The sequence below is a fragment of the Fukomys damarensis genome, unplaced genomic scaffold (genome assembly GCF_012274545.1).
Source record: "Fukomys damarensis isolate Sample0158 unplaced genomic scaffold, DMR_v1.0_HiC HiC_scaffold_18, whole genome shotgun sequence".
Classification (NCBI taxonomy): Eukaryota; Metazoa; Chordata; class Mammalia; order Rodentia; family Bathyergidae; genus Fukomys; species Fukomys damarensis.
Window position 1 is genome coordinate 11,706,449 of NW_022900930.1, and position 12,394 is coordinate 11,718,842.

At 44.6% G+C, this 12,394-nt stretch overlaps 1 long non-coding RNA gene and 1 pseudogene across 1 annotated transcript; both read right to left on the reverse strand.

Moving 5' to 3' along the window:
• Positions 1 to 742: 742 nt before the first annotated feature.
• LOC104861016 lies at positions 743 to 3,567 on the reverse strand (annotated as a pseudogene).
• Positions 3,568 to 7,949: 4,382 nt separating this feature from the next.
• On the reverse strand, positions 7,950 to 11,684 carry LOC117286735. Its single transcript, XR_004517855.1, has 3 exons — positions 11,499 to 11,684; positions 10,390 to 10,579; positions 7,950 to 10,291 (listed from the first exon to the last, which is right to left on the reverse strand). It is a non-coding gene; the product is annotated as an uncharacterized LOC117286735 (long non-coding RNA).
• Between the last annotated feature and the right edge of the window lie 710 nt (positions 11,685 to 12,394).

Consider the following 12,394-nt stretch of genomic DNA (forward strand, 5'->3'; position numbering starts at 1 on the left):
GCCATACTCTTAAGTGACATAAATAGGACACACATGTGTAAATACGGAATTGTTTCTCGGATGTAAGAAACCGAAAATGTAAATAAGGACCAAAATGTATAACAGATACTGTGAAATATGAAAAAATGTTTAAAGGGGGAGGGGAATTGAGGGGCAGGGGAAGGAAAGAAGAGAAATAAAAAAATGAAATAAGAAGGAAAAACAGAAACAAAGCTTATGTAACTAGGAAGGGGTGAAGGGGTTAAAGGATGGAGAATGGGGAAAAATAAGAACTAAGATAAGTGATGTTCAGGCACAAACTCCCAGTGATGAGTATGATCATCATATCATAATGTATATCTGAAATGTACCAATAACCTTAATCTTTGAAAAGCTCATTTTCACCGTACTATTACCATTACAACCATTTCTTCTGAGTCAGTCATCTCATCGGTGTTCTTCTTGCTGTAACTGCTCTGTAGCCAAGTGAACCGTCTTATTTCTTGACTGCCTTTCTCAGGAGAAGATTAACCCTCACCTGATTTCCATTACAAAAGACCTTTTCCTGGCAGAAGCCTCGGCCTGTTCCAGTGTTGGCCCAGGCTGGTGTTTCTACCTCAGGGCCCCAGCCTGTCAGAGGTTTAGAGTCACAACTCTCTAGACCGACGTGCTGAGATGTGCCCACTGCTCCCATTCAACTCCTGGAGGGCTCCACTGTCCACAGCCTCAGATGTGGGACCTAAGGAGATGACAAGGCTGCTAGTCAACGCCTCCTCCCAACAGTCTTCAAGATTAGATCTTCATTGGTGCTCCCTTTGGATGTGGGGAACAAGGCCGCCCCTTACGGGCTTCTGCTGGAGCTGCGCACTGGGCCAGAGACTGCAGCACTGCTAGATGTTCTTGCTGTTCACTGCGATCTTGTGCGAGCTTCTTCATTCTCATCCTTGCATCTCAGTCTGCCTGTTGCTGGTTCTAATGATTTACAGCAAGTTGGGACAACATGGGCACATTAAGGATCTTCAGCTGCTGTTTATTTCCTTTTGTTGTTAGCATGACAAATGGCATGGTTTCTGCAAACTCTTCTCCTTCCCCACCACCAAATGGACGCCCTTTCCTCAGCTGGCTTTTGAGAGGCACAGGAACAGCAGCATCACAGATTCACCCCTTCATTGCTGAAGATTCTCTAGCATTATCTTATCCAGCGCTTGAATGAAATCCCCTTCTTCTAATTAATGAAGCTTCAATCCACCTCCATTATTATCTTCATCAGGTTCATTCTCCTTATTTGAATCTGTAAGGTAATCTGTATTCTCTCTTCTCCTCGCACATTCCTGTCAATATCAGAGCCCCTCTTTTGGCCCATTTACATCACTTTCATTTCCAGACTGTTCCGTTTCAGCTCTTTCTCCTCCCCCACTTCTTTTTCTTCAAAGTTTTCTCCTTCTTCATAGACTCTTTTGACTGTCATTTATTAGGCTGAGTTTTATTAAGTATTCTCATTCCAAGTCAAGTACCCATGTGACGGATTCATCCAGAGAATTACAGAGTTTGGCCTTTGGTCTTAGCAGTTCATGTGTGTCACTGATCATGTCATCCATATCAATAGGAAAAGGATGGCCTTTTGTCCAAACCTCCAAACTTTTCTTCCACCAGACATAACTCTGAAAATACACAAGGAAGCATTCGCGTTTTCGTTGACTGGAATCTCTGTCGAAGTACTGGCCATAGGTATCCAAAATGTGCAGACTAGTCTAATTCTGAAAAAATACTCAGTAGGGTCCAGCGAACTAGGAGAGCCATCAGGGTTAGCACCAAATGGGGGTGGGGAAGAATAAGAGTTCTGAAAATAACAGATGATTCCACTATTTGATAATGATAAATTTTCTCTAAGAACTTAGCACTGCAATACACCTCTGATTAAAGTAAGGTTGATTAACCTCCATTTCCAATCAAATATTCTAAAAGTCCATCTACAATATGGATCCTAACATCCTCTGAGTAGAGCACTAGTCCTGCTAAAAGGACGGCTACATAATGAATACTATTGTATTTGACATTCCAGATGTTTATCCTACAACAAATAATATGGTCTTTCACTTTCTGGTCCTGCCAGGGCTACTTTCACATGCTTCGAAATTTTTTCTTTAGTACCTTAGACAGATCCTTATACAAAGTTTCTGAACATATTCCTGGAGGAGAGGATGTTTCTTTTTCATTGTCTTTTCAGCCAAAGGTGGGTCTTGGTAGTAATAAGCATTTTCCACCATTGTGATATATCTTGCATCAAGAAACATTGCTTCTTTCTCATCATTTGCTCCAAAAGTACACTGGCCCTCAGATACAATTAAGATCTAAAAAGAATTGGTCCAGGGCTGGGGATTTAGCTCAGTGGTTCTGCTGCCTGCCTCACAAGTGCAAGGTCCTCACTTTTCAATCCCTGCTACTGAAAAACAAAACAAAACAAAAAAGAAATGATCCATATGTCTCCAGTAGAGTATGTGCCATTGCTATGGGAGCAGGAAAAGTGTGACAGAAGCATCTTCAAACAATGTAGCATAAACGTCTACCATTTTAAGCAAGATTAGTTGCCACATTGCATCCCTACATGTCTGATGCAGAAGAGGATCTTTGTTCCATGCTGAGGGGCAGATTTCATGTACAAAAAAGGATGAGATCAATATTGAAACAAAGAATAAAACTTTACTGGAGAGCTACATTTCCCCATCAGGAGTAACAATAATTTTTTTACCTGTTCCAAGATTAAGAAAAGATTTTCTTGTCACTGAAAAATCCCAATTATTATGAATTTGCCAATGAATTGCAAACCAGTTCTTAGCTTGGTAATGTTAGTTTTCTCGTCTTTCACTGCTTCAAAATGTTTTTCCAGATCTGAAGAAGGGAGGGGTAGAGTCAGCACAGCGCTGAGGAAAGAGAGACCGTAGACTGCACAGTCTGCATCAGAGATTTTTAATTTGGCTTCCACTACGGAAGCAACAGCCTCTGTGATGTATTTGCTTAAATTTAGGCCACTCAAATAATGAGACAAGGAGTCTGTGTCATAGTTTTTAGTTTCTTGACAAAAGCAGTTTTCTTCAAATTCAAGTCCAGATGGCTAAAGAAATTTTCCTCTGGTCGACTGTCTGGAGCATTTTGGTTTTGTTATGAAGCTCTCTTAATGAATGTCATTCCTATGCTTCTGGATGAAGCCAGAGATTTTTCTTTCACTTTCAACTGAACGGCTTTCTGTTGCTGACATTTTACCTGCTTTTCTTGCTTTTATCTCTCTTCTCCATGTTTCTCCTCTTGTTGTTCTTCCTCTTCTTTTCCTCCCTCTTTGCTCCTTTCTTTCTTCCTGTAATTTTTTTTTTTTTTTTTTGTCTTATTTTCCTTTTTCCTCTTATCTTCCTTCCAGTTTCTTCTTTTTGTCCTCAGGGACCTTACTGACCTCTTTCTTGGCAGTGATCCTGAGATCATCTTAGGGTTTTTCCTTGCTGCTCACTGGCTACTTTCACTGCAGTCTTTCTCTGTGTGGTTTAGCAAAGATTACTTTTCTTCCATATTTGCTGACTTTCTACACTCAGCTGGCATCATGTGACCCAGAACACTCTCCAGCCTGCTGTCATTAGCCCTGGGTTTCCAACACCAACTCCAGTGCTCCGACTTTCCTCTCCCCTCTTCTCTCTTAGCTCTTGGAGGGTTTTTTATAAGTGCAAACAGCCGAAGAATACTTTTAAGAAACTGCCAGGAGTTAAGTACATGAGGGCACAAAGATTCCCCAACTTGTCTACTGAGTTAGAGCCACAAAGCTTTGAGTCACACAAACCTGCCTCTTCCTGGTCCCAGCCACAGTCACTGAACCCACAGACACCACCCCGTCCTTCCCCCATGAACTTACTCACAGCCATTGATGATTTGGGCCCCTCTGTTTCTGCCTACACTGCTGCTAAATTGCTCTAGTTTCTACCTCTGAAGACTCTAGAAGTAGCTCACCAAAGTACAAGTTAGGGCTGTTGCTCCAGGAGTTAGAGATTGCCCATGTTCCACCTCATTCCTCTGTGGGACCAGTGAAATTCAAACTCAGAGACTCAGAGAGTAGCACGGTGCTTTCCAGAAGCTTGGGGGGTGGGCGGAGGGGATGGGGTGATGTTGCTCCAATGATACAAAATTTCAGCTAATCATCAGGAAAAAGAGACCTCTTGAACATCATGGTGACCAAAGATAATAACGATGCATTCTTAAAAATTGAGGAGAGTAGATTCTAAGGGTTTTAACCACACAAATGATAAGCATGTGAGGTAATATGTATGTTAATTAGCTTATTTAGTCATTCCGTGATATATACATATTTAAAAACATAATGTTGTACACAATAAGTACACACAATTTTTATTTATTTAATTAATATTTTTTAAAAGAATTGCAATGTTTCCTCTTGGCTGTGGGATAAAAGCTCAAGGCTACACAAAGCCATTATCAATGTGGCCAACAGCATGAACAGGCTCAGCTGGGACCACCCCTCTCCACACGTATCCCAGGCATTTCGCATCCTGTTCCTCGTTGCTCTCTTCCTCCTGCCAGCATCAGCGCTGTGAGTACACGGCGACTGCCACCCTCGCTTCAAAGCCAGCCCACAGGTCACTTCCCTGAACTTCTCCAGAATTTGCCTCTGCCTCTTTAGGCTCCCTTAGAAATTACTTCCATCCTTTATAGAATTCTTGGCACTCGGAATTGTCACTGTTTGAAGAATTTCCTTGGCTAGGTAGTGACTCCCAGAGGAGACACAGTTCCAGTCTTGTTTGTGTTGCATGTATTACAGGATTACAAAATATGGAGCTGACCTGTTGAACATAGCACCCCTAACTCAAGGAGTCACCTCCAGTTTTCCTCCTGCCCATTAAAGCCATCAGCAATATTGATCAAAAGAATAGACCCCACCCCCCGCAATCCTGAGGATGAAACCTAGTTGTTCGCACTGAGCTACATCCCCAGCCCTTTCTATTTCTTGATGCTAGTATCTCCCTAACTCATGAAGTTGCCCAAGCCAGGCTTAAACTTGCAGTCCTCCTGCCTCAGTCTCACAGAGTGCTTGGATTACAGGCATGCATCTGTGTTTTATTTCATCAAAGGCACTGGTGACCACCAGTGTTATTAGAAGCAGTGGTCAGAGATCTGCCCTGATTGGGTTCTAGGACACACAGTCTCCTGGTGCCTCCCCCCACATGCACACATTGGGCCTTCTTCTCAGACTTCTTTGCTACTTCTTCCTCATCCCCTGTCCTCTGAATGGCAGAGCCTTAGAGCTTGGTCCTAGACTGTCTCCTCTCTTCTCTCTGCACTAGTTCTCTTGGTTATCTCACCCAGATAAACACAGAGTACTGTCTCTGTGTTGAATGTTGCCAAATTTATAAGTCTTGCCTGTTCTCTTCTCTCAAACCTAAGGCAGGAGCCAACTGTGTACTGCACACCCCTTTCTGCCTCTGCAACCTGTTAAACAGATTGCTGACCCAACCCTATCCAACACCTTCTCTCCAGCCATTCTCTCCATCTCAGGAATCACAACTCCAGCCTCTGGTGTGCTCACCCTAAACTCTTCAGCTGGCTTTCAGCTGAGTCCCACCCCAACCCAGTTGCTCACCCTTCCACACAGATGCTGCATCTCATCACTTGTCATTACACTGGCCAGTCTCACCTGGGCTGTTTCACTAGGCTCCTAACTGATCTTCCCCCTGGCCCTTGTTTCCTGACGGTCAGTTCTCTATGCAGCAGCCCAATTGACTCCGGGAAACCTAAGCCAGGTCATGTCACTCCTTGATACACAACTATCTGATAGCTTCCATCTTACTTACAATGGGCCCCTGTGTTCTGACCCATCTGCTCTCTGGCACTATCTGCTACTCCTGTGTCCTCCCTCCTGACCTGGCTTCAGCCATGTGGCCCTCCACACAGGTCAGGCACACTCCTCGGCCTGACCACTGCACGCATTGCCCCTCAGCCTGGCATGGCTCATTCCTCCACTTCCTTTGAGTTTTTTCAAGTGTGTTCTTCACCGAACCACCTGTTATTGTATAAGGAGTGATCAAAACACACAGTGAATGTTTAAATAAAAAACTATATTACACTGCAGGACACACTGCCAGTAATTCCCTCAAAGTACCCGCCTTCCCTCAAAGTACCCGCCTTCCTTCAAACACACTTATCCCATCCACCTTGCCATTTTCTGAAACACTTCTGGAAGTTTCCTCTCTGTCTTTATGATGTGTGATTAAAAAAAGTACGAGGAATACTGCTGCTGAGTGCCATCTGATGGAAAGGCAGGTTCATGAAAACATGACAGATTGTCCTTACCACCTTATTTACTAGATCTGGTGCCATACAAGTTCTGGGTCTTCCCCAAAGTCAAAATGACATGAAAAGTAAATGTTCTGAATGGATTTAGGACATCCAGGCAGCCACAGCAGTGCAACTAAAGACTTTCACAAAAGAGGACTTCCAGGGCTGTATCAGAAAGAGGCAAGAGCGATGGGCTGAGTGTGTTCAAAGCGAGAGGGAGGATTTTGAGGGGGATTAATAGTGATGCGTCTTTTACTGTCATACAAATTTTAAAAATGTAAACATTCACTGTATTGTTCAATCAACCTCGTATTTTAATTTACTCTAAACTTCTTCAGTACAACCTGCAGGACATCACACACACATCAGTTCCTTTAAAGTTTAACTCTAGAGATGTGTCAGCCAAAGCACAATGAAGAATGCACATTTCAGCATTCTACCAAAGAGCCACACTCCAGAGGCCACAGCTCTGAATTTCTGTTATTCACATCTTAAGCAACTACCAGCACTTTGTTAACTGACAAACTAAATTAAAAAATAACTATAACAGTGAAACCAGCAACATGTTAAGTAACACGGTGAGGCTTAAAACTCAACTCTTAGGTGAAGTTAAAATTATTTTTGTGGCCTGGCTGAAATAATTGGCTACGTAACTTAGGGATACTTTGCACCTTTATAAACATAGGGTATAAGAATCCAGCAAGATTTGTAACTTCTACTTACCAGGAGAAACTTGCCCCCAACGTGTTCTGTGTCCAGCTGTTGGGGATCTGAGGTTACATAATCCCAAAAGAGGGCAGAACCTCAGAAGTGTAGCAAGATCGATGAGGCCTGGCCCTGGTTTCAAGCCTGCTTTTACTAATGGTTATCTGGTTAATGACCACCACCATTAGCAGAATCCAGCTTGAGATGACATGATGAGGGAGTGACTCACTACTCATCTACCTCAAATTTCTCAGAAGCTACTGTTATTTATAACAAAACAAAACAAAACAACCCTACCAAACCTTTCCATCCACCAATAGTCCCAGTTTTGGGGAGGCTGAGGCAGGAGGATCCCAAATTTCAGCCCAACCTGGACAATTTAACAGCTTAGTGAGACCTTATCTCAAAACAGGATGGGATGTAGTTCAGTGTGAAGTCTCTGAGTTTGAGCCTGATAACAAATAAATCCAAAGAAATCTCAGAATCATGCATATTCAACATGCTCAGGTCAAGTTTATAAGACCTTCCTATTCTCAAGTTTAAACATCTTCCCATGGTTCCTAGGCTTCTGTTTATTTTTCTCAATAACTTATCAATATCTGACATATTATATGTATGTTTTTAATTATGTGTATAACCTTTTTGGGTTATTTCTATCCACAGATGACTCAATCTCCATGAGGTTGGCAATTTTTGTTTCTCTCTATATATATTTGTATTCGTTTTGTTCACTGCTATAGCCCATTATAAATAGTAGTGCCTAGTAAAATAGCAATGCCTGTATTTTATTTATTTACTTATTCTTTGGAACAGTGTCTCACTCTGCAGTTCAGGCTGTCCTTGAACTTATGGTGTAGCCCAGGCTGGCCTCAAATTCACAGTGATCCTCCTGCCTCAGGCTTCCCAGTGCTGGGATTACAGGTGTGCACCACCATGCTCAGTGACATTTGTTAAATTAATGAGTAAAAGAAAATGAGACAGTGCTTCGCGAAAACAGACGATGCTAAAGGAGTTCCAAAGAAAACATTCAATTTTGGCCAGAACATTAAGAAAACAGAAGATGACTGTGTCATGGAATAAAGATAAGCAGTGTAGTTTGAATTTATAGATGTAAATGTATTGCAAGCCTGGCAAGCAGCATCATGGCTATAAGAAAGGTCAACGAGTCTCTCTAAATAGAAAGTGAAAGGATCAGATAAGACGTGAAAAAAAAGTTTTGTTCAAATTTCCAACTGATTCAAAAGTGCAGTCCGAGACTTTCTTGAGGTGGGTTTTGGTTCTGGTTTGCATCATTGAGGTGTGGGGCAATGAAACAGAGCTGGGACTTGCATAAGTCTGCGGCAGGAGTGGGCTGGGAGTAACACAAAGGGTGAATTCGTACATGTGTGTGTGAAGTTTGGCAAGATTTTCTGAACTACCCAAGAAACCTGGAGAAGGGCATACGGGCCAGAGAGAGTGGCGTGAGCCACAGTGCTCAGCAAAGAAAGTACATGTCCAAGAAGAAACACAGCTTCCGGGAATGGAACAAACAGTGATTCCTGACTGGGAGGCGGGTGTAGGAGATGTTAGGAAATGGGGTGGAGGTCACACTGTAGACCTATGAATGTGGTAGGCCAGAGAGAGCCATGAAACATTTGTAACAGGAAAACAATCAGAATTGGGTGACTGAGGACAAAGGCACTGGCCGAGAGACTGGTAAGACATTCTGGGTGACTAGAAGTAAAAATCCTAGGCCTAGAGCCAGTGAGACAGGAAGACACACTCCCAGGGAGACGGTCGAAGAAGAGAGCAGGAGAGTTGAACATGGCTCTAGGAGAGGTCATGGGCAGCCTGAAGTCCACTGACACGTTAGCTTCCCCACGCTGACCCTCCCTCAGGGCTCAGCCAGGAAGTAAGCCAGACTGCACAGTCACAAGGTGGTGGTCTGCAGGGATTGACTTGCCACTGGGTGGGAATGGAGGGCAGGAGGCCAAGAGATACAAATCCCAGTGGTTAATAGACAGTGTGGCCAGCTCCGACGTGTCCCCAGCTGACGCGATGGGTCACTACTGAGGCTGACCACCTGAGGGGCTGATGAGACGGAGAAGACCCCTCCCACCCAGGAAGTGAGAGTCCAGTGTGTGGCATCTAGTGACCGCCCCAACCTCAAGAACATCCTGACCACCGACCAAGCCAAGGAAATGAGACTTAGGCAGTGAGAACCCAAGCTTGGGAAGCACTGGGAGTAGAAACTAAAAAATGGTGGTGAAAGCCAGCCTGGGCTCCAGGAAGATGAGGCTGCTAAACCAACCACAGGGCCTCTCAGCTTGTGGGCAGGGGTTCCAGGCATGTGGCCAGGCTTGGCTGGGGGCCAGGAGCAGAGGAGGCTTAGTGTCTCCACAGATAATGTGGAGGAGGCTGGAAAGCCCAGGTCCAGTCCAACTGGACCTTCCCTAGCCCCTCAGTGAATCCTCAAGCACTTAGGCTAAGGATTGAGCAATGCTTCTATAACCTGTTGAACCTGTTGATTTCCTTTTATACTGGGAAGGAAGAGGTACTTCTGAGGGCACAGTAGCCAAAAAACTGTTACCTAGCTGTCCTTGCTATGCAAAGCAGACTCACTTCTCTGTCGCTCTTCCCCTTTTGGCACCTTCTGGAGAGAAGGGAACCAGCAATGGGAAAGGCAAAACAGGGAGACAGGACAGACTCTGGCCATTGACAGACCTATTTGCTCTCATGCAGGGACAATGGTAAGTGTGATGTCAGCTGTCTTTTGCATGGCTGCCTTCATCTCCTGCCACTAGAGCCCACAAACACAAGGGAACCAGGTGAGCCATGGAGAGATGTGGGGGTGGCCTTGGCCAGCACTGGATCCAGAGGCTCTGCGACACTCCTGGAGTTTAAGAAAGTCCTTCCCCCTCTTCAATTATGTCCTCCACACACTGTGTATTACAGCAAGGAGAGGGCAGCTCTCCCATCTGACCTGGCACTCTCTCCTTCTCCCAGACTCTCCTCAACTGCTCTCAGCAATTGCTTCAGACTTGACAAAGGAACAGCTCATCACCCCAGCCTGGGAAACTGCTGACCCCTGGAATCTGACAACCAGTGCAAGTGGCAGTGGCCTGGGCCCCAATCCAAGGCTAGAGCATTCCTATTTCAGTTTGAAGCCACTCTGACATCTTCGCCAAACCTCCACTCCTCTTCGTCTTAGGGCAAGTTGAAAGGTGGAGGCTCCCAGCATGGAGATCAGCTAGGGAAAGAGCTGCTGTGAAGCCACCTCGGCTGTTCTTGTGGGAACCTGGAAGAGATGTGGGACAAGGAGGCCAAGGCCTTATCTGGAGAGTCAGAGTTGGAGTGAGGTGGGCACAAGCAGGTGACTCGGGAAACACTGCTCACCTTCCCAGAAGTAAATGTATCTGTCTCATCTCTGGATGGCATGTCCTTAGGGACCCCAGAGAGGTTGCTGCACATTCTTGAGCCCAGAGTCCAGCTAGGAGAACTACAACAGGAACCATGCCAGGCTCTTTCACGCCATCTCAGTGAATCTTTGGGCTTCCCCTCAGGTGGCATAACTGTCCATATTTCACTGCAAAGGAAATTAGAGCTCAGAGGAATTAAGCAACTGATCTATGGTCACATCACTAGAAAGAGCAGAGCTGGGGTCCCAAGTCAGCTTTAGCTGCCTCTCACCTTCTGGTGAGAGTAGAAGGAAGACCAATGCTGAGGAATTCAGGCTTCTTTCTGGGGAAATAATAACAATTATATCTTCTTAGGACACATGTGGTCTTTCCATTGGACGATATTCAAAAGTAGCACTCACTTTACTTTTACCACACCTTGTAAAGACCCTTCTGAAGGACTTTCAGAATTGCTCCAGAGAGTAGAAGAAATGATGGGACAAGTGTGTTTGAAGAGGGAGAATATTTTGAGAGGGATTAATGGCAATGTGTCTGCTAATGTAATAATTTTTTAAAAATTATTTTTAAACGATTCCTATGTGGAAGTCCTAACTCCATTAACTCAGGAGGCGATATATTTGGAGACAGGGTGTGCTATGGTTTGGGTCTGGATGTCCCTCCAAAGCCTCCTGTGGTCATAGGCTTGATCTAGAGTGTACAAAGCCAGAATTGATTCGTGATGCAATGCTATGCTCAAGGGCACTGGGGTTAAGTGTGTGAGTGTCACCCGCCCTAAGTAGCCTGAATAAGATAAAAGGGTCAGGTATGCCCTTTTAAATCTTCTTTTTGCCTTTGGTACTGTGTGGGCACCATGTTGCTTCTCCTCTGCAATGCCTGTTTGTCACTCCTGCCTTGGAGCCAGACAATTATGGACTAAAACCTCTACAAACTGTAAGTCAACTAAACCCCTTCCCTTTAACTTTGGGTGTTGGGTATTTTGTCTCAGCAATGAGAGAAAAGTAACTGCTGCAGATCTTTAAAGTGGTAATTTAAGTCAAAATGACATCATTAGGGTGGGTTTTAAGCCAGTACAACTAATATCCTTACCAGGTCACAGACACAGAGAGAAGACCATATGCAGACACGGAGAGGAAGGCGACTTAGCAGCCAAGAAGGGAGTTCTCACAAGATACCAATCCTTCTGCCACCTTGACCTTGGACTTCTGGCTTCCAGACCTGTGTGAAAACAAACTCCTATTGTTTAAGCCACCCAGTCAGGGGTAATTTGTGATAACAACCCAAATACACTAATTCAAATTTCCACTTTGCTAAGTGTTATTTTCCAGACACTGGTAAAGTAACATGGAGTTAAATTCAGACTAGAATTCCACTCAAGAGATAGATAGGGAGATTGAGGTATTATAGATATCCCCCAAACCCTTTACTAATATTATCCTTCTTATAAATCTCAGCATGTGGTATATGCCTGCCAACTCTTTATCCATTGTAATTCTCCGGACAATTCCTACCCTCAGCCTCCTCTCAAAATAAGACTCACAGGAAAAAGACAGAAGGCAGGGGGTTAAACTGACACTGACTTTTCATGTCTGTAGGACTAGCTGACCTGGAGGGCACTGGCCGGTGGGAGGGACCCCAGGAACCTCTTCCTGTGTCCTAACCTGGGCGACTGCATTATCACAGTAAAATGTACCGTGTCCACACTGGGGTCCTCCCAGATCAGGTATCACCTGGTGGTTGTTGGACCTTCCACAGTGATGCCAGGCCAAAGATCTTTGACAAGGGAGAAACCCAGACTGGAGGAGGAAAAAAAAAAGTGGCCCCTGAATTTTGCAAGTATTTAATTTGAGTACATCCTGTCATGAGTGAAGGAGTTAACGCCCACAGAAAGGGTGAAGAAGAAAAGTCCCTTTGAGTTGCATAGAGTGGGGGAGGAAATGCAAGGCTTCACCGTCACGGCAATCAACCCAGGGATAGAGGGGGGG